Raw genomic sequence first — 12855 nt, 5'->3', positions numbered from 1 at the left:
GTGCTAAATTGCCCTTAGTGTCCAAAAAGGGTAGGAGGGGTTATTAGGTTACGGGGATAGGGTGGAAGTGAGGGCTTAAGTGGGTCGGTGCAGACACGATGGGCCGAATGGCCTCCATCTGCACTGTATGTTCTATGCTGTATTGGCCCTCTCCTCTAGCCTTCACCAAAAGGTATGAAAAGTATATTTTTCAGAGGCTCCATAGGCCAAGAAAATCTTTAAAAAATATATAACAATTATTACTTTGAATAATTGTCCACCTTGGGCAACAGTCCAACATAATTACTCCTTATATCTTATTTCTCCAATTGCAAGTGAGATTATGAGACATCATTCTCCACAGATAGTCACCCCTCTCCTAATCCATCCACCCCCTTTGTCCTTATACCCTCCATGCCAAGTAGCCCATTATCTACCATTGGCAGCCTCAGGAGCCATGTTGATATTAAATAAATAAAGTTTGAAATGTCTCATGCAGTCTTCACTATATTAAAACAACTATTCTTGAAAGCTCAATCAAACCTTTTAAATATCAAGTGGTTAATCTCTTATAAAAATATATTTCTATTCGTAATCCTTGGGTAGCTTCTTTGGGCTGTGAATCAAACTGTGAACTCCCTGCTGAGATCATTGTGGGTTTTGGAAATCAGCCAAGCATTCATAAAGAACCTTCAGGAAATGTCAACTAACAGTTATTGTAAGTACTAGAGCAGAATTTATTTCCACCTCTCATTGACACCTGCGGCCTGTTTTTTTTAAAGTTCTAAGGCTAGGGGCATTTAAAATCCTTCACATAATTACAGTCATACAGACCTTATTAACCCTTCAAGGGTATTTACTTCTGCTCCATGAAGGTATGACTCCTACATTGTGGGTTAAAGTCCTTGCTACAACCAAGATGGGGTCTGTCTAAATTCAGAACTGAGTGCAATTGGCCCTGCTGAGGTCACATTTCCCTCATGTGTGAACCCCGCCCCACCCACTTTCCCCTATTGGCAAAAATTAGATCTGTCAGAAATGGCGGTGGGACTTCATGCCCGCCATTTTGGAAGATCCATGACCCCGCAAAAATCCAGGCTGACATATATGCTTTTCGATTCTATCCCCGAGAAATGCATTTTGCCGATACTTCACACCCATAATGTTCACCTGCCACACAGAGGGGCAAACAGATGAGAAGACCCCTAGTCGGTTGGCTCCAAGGGTGATCATTGACATGCTCAGTGCACGTAGGAATGATGGGGATCAGAGGCACAGCTCTGATTTCTTGCTGATTATTCAAGCACTGGTTCACAACTGGTGACATCGGCACAAGATTGCACAGTGCCCACCAATTTTCACAAAGCTTTACGTGACCCATGAGCAAGTATTTTCTTTTCAAACATTTCTGCGATTTTCATTGGCATTCACTGATGAATGGGGTTTCACCACTCTTTCATGAAGTGCATCAAGATCATAACATTTTGCTTCATAACACCACCTCTTCTCTGACTTTTGCAACTCTTTAACCAATCTCTATTGGTTACTGGCACTCCAGTAAATTCTCCCAAGAATGGACGGGACCTAATAAGTATCTTTAAAATTATGAAGGCTTTGAGGAATTTTTAAATTGACTGGGTTGTCTGTTTTGTTTAGTACAGGCCTCCAGCCTGTAATGTTGGACATGTCCAATGTCCAGCATAACCTTGAATATTGGCATGATGTCTGGCATCGCCTGTGGGGTCATGTGCACCATTGAAGGCAGGTCTCTGACTACCATGGAGTGATGAGATACGTGCTCTGGATGGCCTGGGGGGGAGAGGGGAAGGATAATTATTTAATCTCCCTCCCTGCCTTCCAGGGAGAGAGATCTTATGACCCCGAACCACTTTAAGAAAGCTGTTTAAATCTTAGATCTTTGAGGCTTGAGTACAGAAAACTGACACAAATCTCAAGATGGGCCTCACAGTAGTCTTTGAAGAAGGTGGTACACCTCTTTCCTCTGGGTACTGAACCTCCAAAAATGTGCCAACCTGTCAGGCAATGGTTATTTAGGGAGGTTGGGGTCAGGGAGAAGGAAGTGGATTTCCAGTTCAAGGACATCCTTCCCCCCTCACTAATCATTGACTGGGTAAGGGTCAGAATCCCCATCTTCCTCCTCGAGAGCAATCCCATCTGCAATTAGTATTTGTAATTTAATCGCTCATTAAATAGTGCTCAAACCTTGATTGATTTATTAATTGATTGATTGATTTATTGTCGCATCTACCGAAGTACAATGAAAAGTATTCTTCTGCGGCCAAGGGAATGTACACAGTACGTACACAGTAGACAAAAAGAATAATAAATAAAGTACATCGACAAATAAGTAATTGTTTACAGTGCGGAGCAAGGGCCAAACAAAGTAAATATGACATAAGCAAGAGCAGCATAGGGAGTCGTGAATAGTGCCTTTCAGGGAACAGATCAGTCTGAGGGAGAATCGTTGAGTCTAGTAGCTGTGGGGAAGAAGCTGTTCCTATGTCTGGATGTGCGAGTTTTCAGACTTCTGTATCTTCTGCTTGATGGAAGGATCTGGAAGAGGGCATAGCCTGGGTCCGAGTGGTCTCTGACAGTGCTATCTGCCTTCCTGAGGCAGCGGGAGGTGTAGACAGAATCATGGGAGGATGGCAAGCTTGTGTGATGTGATGGGCTGAGTTCACCACACTCTGCAGTTTCTTGCGATCTTGGGCCGATCAGTTGCCATACCAAGTTGTGACGCAGCTGGATATGATGCTCTTTGTGGCACATCTGTAGAAGTTTGTGAGAGTCGATGCAGACATGCCAAATTTCTTTAGCTTCCATAGGCAGTAGAGACATTGGCCGGGATTCGCCGACGCCGGCCCGCCGATTCTCCGGCGCCGATTCTCGGGCGCCCGCGGGATCACTGCCGCGCCAGTTGGGGGGTGTTGAAAGCCCCCCCCCCGGCGATTCTCCATGCCTTGATGGGCCGAGTTCAGCCGAGTTCCGTCGGCGTGGGTTACGTATGGTCCCACCCGGTGGGACCTCTGGCTGCGGGGGCCATCCTGGTGGGGGGGGGGGGGGATCTGACTCCGGGGAGGGCCTCCACGGTGGCCTGGCCCGCGATCAGGGCCTACTGATCGGCAGACGGGCTAGTTCCTTGGGGAGCCTATGTTCCTCCCTGCCGGGCCCCTGTAGCGCTCCGCCATATTGCCCAGGGGCCGGCATGGAGAAGGGAACCCACGTGAATGCGCGGACCCGCGACAGCCGTGGCGCACCAGCTTCCAAGTGCTGGAGCAGCGACACCACTCCGGTGCCATACTAGCCCCCTAGGAAGGGGTGAATACCCGGGCCTAGCGGCCCGTTGATGCCAGAGTGGCTCACGCCGCTTTTGACGCCGGCGTCAGAACTTGGCCGCGGGATCGGTGAATCCCGGCCATTGTTGGGCATTCTTGACTGTTGCATCCACGTGAGTGGACCAGGACAGACTATTGGTGATGGTGACCCCTAGGAACTTAAAGCTATCTTTTGATAGTCGGAAACTTTGATGGTCGGAACCCCTTGGGAAGTCTCTGGTCTTTCTATACCTTGCAGATTACCAGCCAATGGAAGAGTCAGGTTTTGGCGAGATTGCCCTGCAGAATTGTGGAGCCTGTTTTTCTCGAGTGAACAGGAGCCGCATCTGCTCCCTGGCTGCAGGGCAAAGCACCAGGTGGCAGCAAAGCAAGTGGCCAAGGTGGACAGTTAATCACCAGTTTTGTTTTGCTAGTGGGTTAGGTGGAGTGCTCAATCAACCTGTTCAGGCCTGGTCGGTATGATTTGTACATTGCTGGTTTGCATGGGTCTTCCTTCAGCATTGTATTTACAGCTATTGGCTACAGAAGGAGTGTTGCACTGTCAGGTGTTTGTATTTCAGTGAAACAGGTGGATACAAAATATCCCATGGCACTGTTATTTAAATGATGCATTTTTAAATCACTTTTTCTTGCGGGTTTAAAAAAAACATTAAACTGCGATCCTATTGAGACACTGGAGGATTTCTAGCCAGCCAAAACATACAACTTACTTTCCACAAAAATAAGATTAAAAGGGAACAGATAACAACCCCCCGCCACCCCAAGCGGATTGTGAAAGATCCATCTCCTGTTGTCTTTTACACGACCTTGAAATTTGTCAAAGGTTTCAAAGGTCAGACATCAGGGGCAAAATTCTCCCCCAACGGCGCGATGTCCGCCGACTGGCGCCAAAAACAGCGCCAAGCAGACGGGCATCGCGCCGTCCCAAAGGTGGGGAATGCTCCGCATCTTTGGGGGCCGAGCCCCAACATTGAGGGGCCAGTCCGGCGCCGGAGGGATTTCCGCCCCGCCAGCTGGCGGAAATGGTGTTTGTTGCCCCGCCAGCTGGCGCGGAAATGCGGCGCATGCGCGGGAGCGTCAACGGCCGCTGACAGTTTCCCGGCGCATGCGCGGGAGCGTCAACGGCCGCTGACAGTTTCCCGCGCATGCGCAGTGGGGAGAGTCTCTTCCGCCTCCGCCATGGTGGAGGCCGTGGCGGAGGCGGAAGGGAAAGAGTGCCCCCACGGCACAGGCCCGCCCGCGGATCGGTGGGCCCTGATCGCGTGCCAGGCCACCGTGGGGGCACCCCCCGGAGTCAGATCGCCCCGCGCCCCCCCCAGGACCCCGGAGCCCACCCACGCCGCCTGGCCCCGCCGGTAAATACCAGGTTTAATTTACGCCGGCGGGGCAGGCAATTTCTGGGCGGGACTTCGGCCCATCTGGGCCGGAGAATTGAGTGGGGGGTCCCGCCAACTGGCGCGGCCCCATTCCCGCCCCCGCCCAATCTCCGGTACCGGAGACTTCGGCGGGGGCGGGGGCGGGATTCACGGCGGCCAACGGCCATTCTCCGACCAGGCGGGGGGTCGGAGAATGACGCCCCAGAATCCATGACCACAGCAGACACATCAAACAAATTCCTCTGGAATATACAACCAACCGGGCTTTTAAGAACTGTTTTACCATGATAGACAGACCACAAATGAGAGATCAGAACACTGTACTGAAAAGTTGTAAGAAAGCTGCTTCACTCTTTCTCGAAGATTTTGCACCCATATTTGTAAAGTAATCATCCTGAGAAGAGGAATCGACTGCAAATGGAGATATTTTGGGACTAGAACATGGAAACCTTCCATATAACGACACTCAGGAAGAAAACTGAACAAAACACCTGCAATGTGGAATTACCACATCGAGACTAGCCAAAGGACAGTTCACCATATATTTTTTTGATTGTCTATCTTCTTCACAAATTCTAAAACCTCTTTAAGCTTAACCCCTTATTCTACCATCTGTATTAGTGGGTGTGTGTTCCCCAGGGAACGTTCATAACATATGAATAGCGGTTGCGATAGTTTTTTAAAATTTGCGAAGTAGTGTTATCTTGTTCTTTGTTTAAACTCAGAAAAACTGTCTCAAGATCAAGTTTTCAGTCTATGAACAGAACCTGCTACGAGTGGATATGTTGACTTACCTCGGCAGCGCAGACTGACGTAGCATCTATATTGACATGAGACACATTCAACGTTTGCCAAAGCAAGGGTACCTGTTCTACCTGTTCCTGCAGCCAAGCTTCATTTATAAAAAGTGCTCCAATTTCCCTTTTCCTGGGCTTGTTTATGCCTCTTCAGGGTCTTTTCTTGTTTACACCTAATGGTGGCAGGATTTTTAGTTAGTGCCAGGGAGCAATTTGAATTAGCCACTCACCCTCCAGATGAAATCAGAGTCGTCTTCATTATTATGCGCAGTTTAATCACCTCAATGTCTCCCGAATCACAGTCAGCCTCCACGGCACGTGCAGCATTTAGTGCTCGTTAACACATTTCAAACTATCATCAGATCCACTATTCTTGCAGTCACTTCTATAAAATACACCAGCGAGCCAGACAGCTTGTTGCCATAGCACCAACACTATGTTCCTCTCATACATATATTATGGCCAGAGATTTGTTCTTGCTTTTCACTTGTCACCAATAAATCCAATAGGGAATTCAGGATGAACTCCTTTACCCTAAGAGGATCAATCTGTGGAACCCATCAGCAGAAAGAATAGTTGCAGCAAATTGCACTGATGCATTTAAGAGGAAGCTCGAAAAACACAAAAGAGGATAAAAGAAGAGAAGGATTAGGACAGTCTACACAGTTAAATAAAGATTGGAGAAGGCCCCCAGGGCACAGTGGCTGTAATGTGCACTATCTCTAACAGTATTTCTCAAGCTTTTATTCCAGGGATCCACTTTTGCCAACCGACCAACCTCCGGGACCCATACCGGCCGACCTTCACGACACACGCCACGTACGCATACCTTTTAATGCGAAAGGAAGCCTGCTTGGTCCTCACGTTCTCAACCCTATCGGGTTCACAGGAGGAGAGAGCAATGCGCATACCAGGTGCAGACTTCAACCGTTTTTAATGTGCTATCACAGGTCAGATAAAGCAGTGTAGTCTTTTAATTTGGAGTCAACTCCCAGTTAATAACTGACTCTGGGGTCTCAACCACAAAAGGAATTTTTCACCCACCACTTCTCTTTCAAAATCAGAAACGTCTCCTCTCATTTGCCAGTACTTCCCTGCATACAACACACATAGACTTTGCGTCCTTATTTGCAGTGGCACTGTTGACAAAACCATACCTCAAGAAATCATCTTTATACTGCTTTGTTCTCAAGTTAATTTTGGTCTTTGTAGGCTGTTAACAAGTGGCCCTGGAGATCTGTACAGAGCTAACACTAGCACTGCTTTGCCCTGCCATGGATTCTCCTGAGCAGCTTTCTCCAGCAGATTGAGATATGAGATCCTGGCCTGTAGGTAAACTGCCTATTTGTGTCTCTGGCTATCTCTTCCTTGTAACAAAATGATCCATCTTCACAGTTCTCTTGCCTTGCTTGCCAGCAACCAGGAAATGAAAGAAGCTCTCCCCTGTGATTTGGCAGCAAAAGCACATCCATACAGGGCACTTGAGGTTAAGTGTACATGTAGGGCGCGTGACCAGCTCAATGCTGCTGCAAATGGTCGGAAGACTGCACACAGCCTCATTTCCTTCTCACTTAAAAGCCTGTAGCAGCTGCCATACTCAATTTAAATGCCGGTAGCAGCCGTTTGGTACTTCTCCCATGACCGGGAACACCGTGGGTCACCATGACCCACCTGACACACACCCACAACCCACTCGTGGGTCGCAACACATCCGCGGATCATGACCCGCACTTTGAAAAACCGTGATCTACAAGACACACTGCAGGAACTCGTCAAGCCTCTTTCAATAGCGCCTTTGTAGCCATGTAAAATGGCTATCTCCCGATTAGAATGGCCAAACCCCGATTTAAAATGGCAAATGGAAGAGGCTGATGGGAAAATCAGCCAACAGGACTCAAACAGACAGCTGCAGGTAAAACAGTGTATTTGCCTCTGGGGAAGCCAGAGCGAATCGATACCTGCAGCCATCAACACAACAACACACCAGCCATCTGCATAGTAAGTAGCAATCCCGGGAACAATATGCTACAAATTAGTAACACAAAGCTGACCCAGACTTTTCGGCGCCAGCAGGAGCTTACACAAAGAGAGGTGAATGACCACCCCTCGATCAAGGAATCGCTCCAGCATTGGAGAATATCGAACCAAGTGATTGGGGCCAAGTCCAATCACTTGGAACCAGGTACAAGGTCCGCCCTGAGAGGCGGGAAGGCCTTGGGGACTATAAAATAGGGGCCAAGTTCAAATCGACCCGTCTTCCCTTTGTCTCGTCTCCGCACCCTTGGAGACCCTTCTGCTGACCTTCTACAACAGCCGCAAGAATGTAAGTCTTACTCCAACGCTCGCTACGAGATAGGCACGCCTGACTATCGACCTGTACCAGCTTTGAATCCCGCAGGCTCAGAACCCATACAAAAGGCCATTCATTTCCCTGACCTGGTGGGCCATTTCCAAAGTTAAGTATTGGCCTGTTAGTTGTAGGAAGTAGCTTAGAAGTAGAATTAACGTATAATTATTGATTACTGTATATAATAAATGTGCGTTGATTTAACTCTTACTAAGCGGTGTGTTGGATTATTGATCATTACTCGGACTTGAACCACGTGGCGGTATCAGAAAGATACCTGGCGACTCAAGAGCAAAGGTGATAGAACAAGAGCAATTAAACTAAGGCTAAAACGAGCAACACCTTCTAAACCCGTGACTTCTCCCATCTAGAAGGACAGGGGCATATGAACGCCACCACCTGCATGTTTCCGTCCAAGTTGCACACAATCCTCACTTGGAACTATATCGTTGTTACTTCATCGTCTCGGAGTCAAAACCTTGGAACTGCCTTCCGAACAACACTGTGTGTGCACCTACACCACGTGGACGCAGCCATTCAAGAAGGTGGCTCACCACCACCTTCTCAAGGGCTAATAGGGATGGGCTATAAATATGGCCTTGCCAGCGATGCCAACATCCCAAAAATGTGTTTTAAAAAAACACCAGCAGAGACTTTGTATGCTGTTTCTGTCCTGGTGATTCTTCATAATTCACTTTTGTGGCCAGGTGTGGAAATCTAAGTGAGATCTTTACTGACTGATTAGAAGATTGCACACAAAGCCTGGAAAAAAAAGCACCCACACTGAGCTCACATTAAAACAGCTTTAACTACAAGAAAACAAAGCCAAACCTAAAGCACAGTTAGGAACTAGAAACAACTTCTGGATCACCCAAAAATCAGAGACACACGGCAAATGTACAGCACGTTGGCATAAAACGGGAGTTCAAAGCCATTCAGGGTCAACAGTTATACAGACCAATCCAATTGGGGCGGCACGGTGACACAGTGGTTAGCACTGCTGCCTCACAGCGCCAGGGACCTGGGTTCAATTCCACCCAGGAGTGACTGTCTGTGTGGAGTTTGCACGTTCTCCCTGTGTCTGCGTGGGTTTCCTCCGGGTGCTCCCGGTTGCCTCCTATATTCCAAACATGTGCAGGTTAGATGGATTGACCATGCTCAATTGCTCCTTAGGGCCCAGGGATGTGTCCGTTAGGTTAATGAGTTGTTGGGATAGGGTGGGGAAGTAGGTTTGGCTAGAGTGCTCTTTCAGAGGGTTGGTGCAGACGCGAGGGGCCAAATGGCCTTCTGCTGCACTGTAGGGATTCTATGATTCTATGATCTTTGGCGTACAAGCGCTTTAGCTGGGGTGCAAACTTAAAATTTGAGCTGGCCATTTCCGAGTGAAATCAGAAAGCAATCTTTCACCTGGAGGGTGATGGGAATCTGGCACCTTCTCCACAGAAAGCCCGTAGGCGCTGTGGGAATAGACATTTTCGAGACTGAAATCGATAAGGTTTCTGTTGGGTAAGGGTGAAGTTTTGAATTGTTCCGTGTTTGATTGTGTGAGTCCATTTGCCGTTGATTTTCACTGTGCTTGGCTGGTCGAGCCTGCGTGTCGACCCAGGGAAAAATAAACAAATTGCAGAAAGAGCTGGAAGCCAAGCTGTGGCTTGGAGTGGACATGTTGAAGCACTGTGAATAAAAGCTGTTGCAGACGTGTAAACTAGCGTCATCGTGGGGAGGGGCTCTGTCTGTGGCACTGGCTGGGAACGGGGGCACTAGATGGACCCGCTGCATCACCTGCAGGTCTTCAAGACACAAGACAAGATGCATGATTAGACCGGAGGAGGGGGGGGGGGGGTGCGGGTGGGGTTGAGGGTGAGGGTGGTGAGGGCGAGGGTGGTGTGGTGGTGAGGATGGTGGTGAGGGTGAGGGTGGGTGTCGGGGCACAGTGCTGCCTGCTCACCCTGGCCACCCTGAGGCGGTCATGCAGTTTCTTCCTGCACTGCTGGCCGGTCCAGACGGTGTTTCTCGTGGCGCTAACTGCATTTGCCACCGGTGCCCAGGCACGACGAATGGCAGCGGCTGGCAGCCTCCTTCCCGGGCCGGGGTACAGGGTGGTCCGCCTCTCCTTCACCGGGTCCAGGAGGGTTTCCAGCTTGGCATCTATGAAACGGGGTGCCGCTCTCCTCGCTGCCATCTTGTTGGCTGGGATGGTGTGTGTGGGGAGTGAAGTGTGTACATGTGGCTGCAGCTTGTCAGCCTCCTGAGTGTCAATCGCGAAACCGGCAAATCCCGCACCGTTTCTCATTGGAATCGATGGTGTTCCACGTGGCGCCGGTGCTAGCCCCTGAACAGTAGCAGAATCGGTCCAGGTGTGGCGCCAATTTTTCTGTTGTGGAACTCGACACAAATCGACACTTAGGCTCAGGAACGGAAAACCCCGCTGATTGTTTCGTCCCTGAGTTACCTCAATGCCCCATTGAAATTTGCAACTAACCCAATATGCTTTCACTTTCCATCAAACCCTGCTGGGAGGGCCTTTTTTCTGAGTGTCAAGAAACAATTGATGTTTCTGCCACCCTGACAGGTACACATGTCCCAGGCAATGGGCCATGAAGCAGGGCCTGTAAGTCTGCAGAAATCCTTCCATTTCAAATGCAAGTTTTTCTGTGGATGACAAGCTCCTGTCATGCCGAGCAAAAATGGAAAGTGCCGGAAAAGCCTCGCCATTCCTGGCACTAGCACTATCTGCAAATACAGACATGAATAAAGTGATCCTTTCGAGAGCTCTTTTACCACTTTCGAACACAATCAGAGCTATGGGTGGAGAATGTCAGTCGAATTTGGTTGGGAGAGAAATCGCATTGTGCGTATTTTGGAATCACCAATCAAATCATATCGAATGAAAGCCTTGAACACAAGGAAGTCCTTGGTGAACGATCAATTGCACAAAGACGAGAGTTGAATACAACTGAGGCTTTATTGCTCTAAGATGTGTGGCCTCCCACAGCAGCTGGTGAAATGGCTGCTGCACGGAGGACACGCATATTTATACTCCGCCGGACTACAGTCGTACCTGTAGTACAGGTCCTACCAGACATCACCTAATATAGGTGCAACAGTGGTTTACCACAGTCCTGTGGTGTGGGTGAAAGATGTATTTGTTAGTTTAAATGTTGAAAGAAAACTGAATATCAAAATGTTGTCGCTTTTAGCAACCAATGATCTCTGTGTGTCTTGTGCCAGAGCGACCTGAATATCGTCAAGAGGACAGTGTAGTAACACTCACGTCATTTTTACAACTGCAGGAAATTGAAGGGAGTGAGAGGCTCCAGCATTACATCCAGTTAGTTGTATCACACACTGAGACAAGTAACATTGTCTGCCAAGTCCAAAACCAGACAGGCAGCGAAATGAAACTGGGGAGGTGCAATTGTGGAACCTTAGCTTTAACTTACCTGTTCATCCAACTCCTGTCGAAAATTCATCGAAAGCCCACTGAAACCATTTAAAAGATATGTTTGTTCAGGTTTTACATTTGACAAACAGCACAACAAAACCACAAGAATGATAGAGCACAGCGAGGAAAGGAAAGGCTCAGTAAACATAAATGCAGAGGGGGACAGGCGAACAGCAGTATAACCAGCTCGATACAATCATTAGACATAACGTGGTGCCTCTAGAAGTCCAGCCAGAGAGCAGGGGCGAAACAGGATAAGCCACGAAAACATGGTAAAATGGTGCACGCCTTCCCACGCAGCGATTGCTCACAATTGCCACAAGAGTTCAGGATACATTTTTCAGACCATGTTCAGGCTCTCACTAAAATGTATCTCCCTCAACGCCAGCAGTGCTAGAGGCACCAATGATGCACCGCAGCCTTCGGCCCTCGGACACCCGACCTATCTGCATCCATGCAGGGACTAATCACAGATTCTTCATGCCCACCCTTAAAAAAAGGGAAACATACAACGAAAATACACGAGGATCCCAGTTCTAAAAGGGTATTACACATATATATCACACAACACAACATAACCCCAGTGTCAGGCCCAGCACAGAACCAACACCATTCTATATATTTATACAGAGAGGACCAGCAGCAACATGTTCGGATTATGATCGTTGCTGTCAATCGCTCCAAAGAAAAACAAAAAGAAAACTAGAACTACCAGGAGTGAATCACAGGATAATAAAGGGTCAGGACCCCACCGTGGGTCCGTATTCCCCAGCACACGCCCATCACTCATCAATGAAGAAGAGAGCAGACCACCCATTCAAACAAGCATCCTGACCATTAGGGTAGGCAACATGATATCAGCCAAAGTGCAGTACTCAGCTCAACCCCAGGCAGGGGCGGCATGGTGGCACAGTGGTTAGCCCTGTTGCCTCACGGCGCTGAGGACCTGGGTTCGGTCCCGACCCCAGATCACTATTCACATTCTCCCTGTGTCTGCGTGGGTTTCCTCCGGGTGCTCCGGTTTCCTCCCACAGTCGAAGGAAGTGCAGGTTAGGTGGATTGACCACGTTAATTTGCCCCTTAGTGTCCTGGGATGTGCCGGTTAGGTGTGGTTACGCGGGAATGGGCTTAGATAGGGTGCTCAGTGAGAGGGTCAGTGCAGACTCGATGGACCGAATGACCTCTTTCTGCACTGTAGAAATTTTATGATTCTTCAACATAACCGGCAGCATAATCACAAGGGGATAACGCCCAGGATTATTGAAGAATTGCAGGATAATAACACCATCTCTGTTGCTCGAAAAGACCAAAGCCATGATAGGATCATCAAACATTCCTCAGGATCTCTCAAGGATGCCGATGAATGAAGCACCTTCACTTTCACCATGTCACCGCCCCAATGCCCAAGTGATCCACAGCCTAGGCCCAGACAGGGGGAATGACTCAACTCGATCGGCCACCTCCAACCCCTCGCAACGAGCATCGAGAACTGAATAATATAGAACCAATGGTCGGGGGGCACAACCGACCGCTGGCCTCGAAGACCAGATACACT

At 48.7% G+C, this 12855-nt stretch overlaps 1 long non-coding RNA gene across 1 annotated transcript in view; it reads right to left on the bottom strand.

The window, feature by feature from the left end:
* Positions 1–5861, bottom strand: part of LOC140425812 (uncharacterized) — a 156817-nt gene extending 150956 nt beyond the window's left edge. Inside the window, exon 1 of the long non-coding RNA XR_011948025.1 lies at positions 5739–5861. This is a non-coding gene — a long non-coding RNA (uncharacterized lncRNA). The remainder of the gene's footprint in view (positions 1–5738) is intronic.
* Between the last annotated feature and the right edge of the window lie 6994 nt (positions 5862–12855).

This window comes from Scyliorhinus torazame, chromosome 6 (assembly GCF_047496885.1).
Source record: "Scyliorhinus torazame isolate Kashiwa2021f chromosome 6, sScyTor2.1, whole genome shotgun sequence".
NCBI lineage: Eukaryota > Metazoa > Chordata > Chondrichthyes > Carcharhiniformes > Scyliorhinidae > Scyliorhinus > Scyliorhinus torazame.
This window is presented reverse-complemented; position numbering and strand designations above follow the sequence as displayed.